The following is a 201-nucleotide window of genomic DNA, read 5'->3' on the forward strand; positions in this document are numbered from 1 at the left end:
GCTCTTTTTGGAATCATTGACCGAGTGGGACTAGCCATGGTTTTTCGCTTTCTGCATCTATATGTCTAGAAGTATGTAAATACTGTAGGTATATAGATAACTAGATCTGAATTTCTAGAGCCTTTTTCTTTCTCTTGTTCACGTGACCTGGCCGCTTCCTCATGCAGAGAGACGGCCGCTGGTCCTCCAGGCTTGCCCTGC

This window comes from Crocuta crocuta, unplaced genomic scaffold, assembly GCF_008692635.1.
Source record: "Crocuta crocuta isolate KB4526 unplaced genomic scaffold, BGI_CrCroc_1.0 scaffold598, whole genome shotgun sequence".
NCBI lineage: Eukaryota > Metazoa > Chordata > Mammalia > Carnivora > Hyaenidae > Crocuta > Crocuta crocuta.